General features: G+C 35.2%; 1 protein-coding gene across 1 annotated transcript in view; it reads right to left on the reverse strand.

Annotated features, from left to right (window-relative positions):
• LOC108767548 (uncharacterized) overlaps positions 1–2,417 on the reverse strand; it is a 10,094-nt gene that overhangs the window by 1,733 nt on the left and 5,944 nt on the right. The window lies entirely within an intron of this gene.

Genomic DNA, 2,417 nt, shown 5'->3' on the forward strand with positions numbered 1-2,417 from the left:
CTACGCGACCTTTAACCTTTACTTAAGTGCGTATCGTGCGTATTTAAAACCATCTTTTTCTTGGCGCGTACTTGAACTCATTAGCATATGCTCACGTATAACCGAATCTTCAAGTTGCAACCTCATTGGCCATTACGCATACAAACCTGACCAATCTTCGCAACTCCTCTAGACCTAACGGAATGTGAACATTTTTACCAATCACAACTCAATATTTCTCTTACTGTCGCGACTACCTAAAAGAATATCAACCAATCAGATCCGAGAAATCAATCCTCCATTTCGTGACCATCTTCTAACTACCTATTTAACAGACTTTCCTTACAATTTATAAACCACCTTTTGCATACCTTAAGCCTAACCCACATGTCTTAATACTCGTATCCGAAATCTTTAATCCCCCAACGACCCATGTTGCATCCCCGTAAGATACCATTTTTATGAAACATAAATCAATCTCTATCAAATTCACAAACAGAATAAAACATTTAAACTTAGATTCCTATTCTCATTCTTACTCAACCATAATCCTACCGCTTTCAACCCTGCGACGAATTCAATACGATAATTACACAAATCCCAAGACATAAATGTTATAATATTCTTTTATTCCTTTAAAATTCTGAACCTAAAGTAAATCGAAATCCCATCACTACAATGTAATATCGATCCACCGCAATACGCTATAATATTGTAAGCAACGAGAAAGATATTTATTCGACCATTAGACGTGCTACTCTTTATCAATCATTATGTACAACGGATCAGGCAGCAGCCACTCAGATGTAAAGCACCTCTAATTTCTGTAAAACACTAAATTATTAACCTCAATGACGATAATTATATTCTTTTCAATTTTCATATAAATATCATTCTCATATGAAGCGGCGATAGTAGAATAAGTTAGCTACATACGAAACCATTATTTACCACAGCTGACCTAGAAAATCACGCCACACTAATTATGTCTATAAATAGAAATGACCTACTGTATCAGCTTGCGAACATTACCAAATAAGGAGTGAAGCTTGCGCCTCCCCCACTATTCGACCGGTCATCCGATTTTAACATTGCCATATAAGGTCATGAAGACGATCCCTCCAAGACAATAACGCTTATGAGTCACTTCCCATTGTTCGTAACAATATAAAAGCAGCCACCCTCACCGCAAAAACTGTTATTGTTGAGTTTGTGAATAATCAACACGTTATTAATTATAGATTTCTTTAATTAAGTCGTACAAAAATATATCCGTCGTCTGAAAGTCTTTGTCTCAGTCGTCGTCGTCATCGTTACATTACTGCCAACCTCACCACTAGACCCTAGACTGGTTTGGCATTTATGCCAACCCCTTAACATCCCCTTCATTTATTTAAACATTACAGCTTGACATAGAATGTAATTAAACATAAAATAAAATACAAATAAAATAAAAAGAACAAACATTTAACATTTTGTTACAATAGCATTCGCAACATTTCGCAGACTAACCTATTTCGATCCTCTCTTATACATTTTATGTTTTATAAGTGTGCCTTGCTCTCTCTCTTTTTTTTTTTTTTAACATAGTCCTTTAAGTACTGTGGTTTCTTACTGACTCTACCACTTCTAGTCGTAACTCTCTGATCGCAATCTACATTAATTGGTTTGGTATTCTCTGTTCGTGGGTTTCTAATTTTAGAACTGTCATTTACCCTAACAAGTTCCATCTCCTGGTTCTCAGACAATCATGACTTCTCAACCCTTGGATTTTCGTTAATTGACTCTCTATTTTCCTCCCTTTCTGTGTTGGCATTTCTTTCAACACACGTTTCTGTTGCTTTGTTTATGTAATCTTCTAGTAACTCTTCATATTGATTTTTTTCTATTTTTACATTTTTATTGGCTACGTAAGGTTTGAGAAATCGCCGATTTCTGTTTAAGATCACTCCACTATTATTAAGTTTGACATTATACGCTCTCGGCTTATCCTTATCTACGTTATATATAACGCCTGGTTCCCATTCTTTCTTATTATTTAATAGCATTACAGTTTGATTTGTTATAAGTTCCGTCAAATCTTTCGCGCCTTTATCATAATAGATTTTCTGTTTCTTTTGACGTAATTTAAACTACAATAGGATTAACATATTCCGTGGGTTCCGTTACTCGCTCTGCAACACCATCATTACACATTCTATCTAATTCGTCCTTAAGCTTATTAATAATACGAAACCATGGGTATAAATTGGCCTTTTAACTTTCTATTATATAGCAGTTCTGCTGGAGAAGGCATTTCTTTACTTAATGATAACAGTCTCATAGTTTTGTTTTAGCTTAATATTGTTACGTCCGGTGGACTCCACGATTTCTTCGTTTCGCGACCGTTCAATCAACGAAGTAAGATATGAACAAATCCAAGTGATAACACAAATCCG

This window comes from Trachymyrmex cornetzi, unplaced genomic scaffold (genome assembly GCF_001594075.2).
Source record: "Trachymyrmex cornetzi isolate Tcor2-1 unplaced genomic scaffold, Tcor1.1 scaffold688, whole genome shotgun sequence".
Lineage (NCBI taxonomy): Eukaryota > Metazoa > Arthropoda > Insecta > Hymenoptera > Formicidae > Trachymyrmex > Trachymyrmex cornetzi.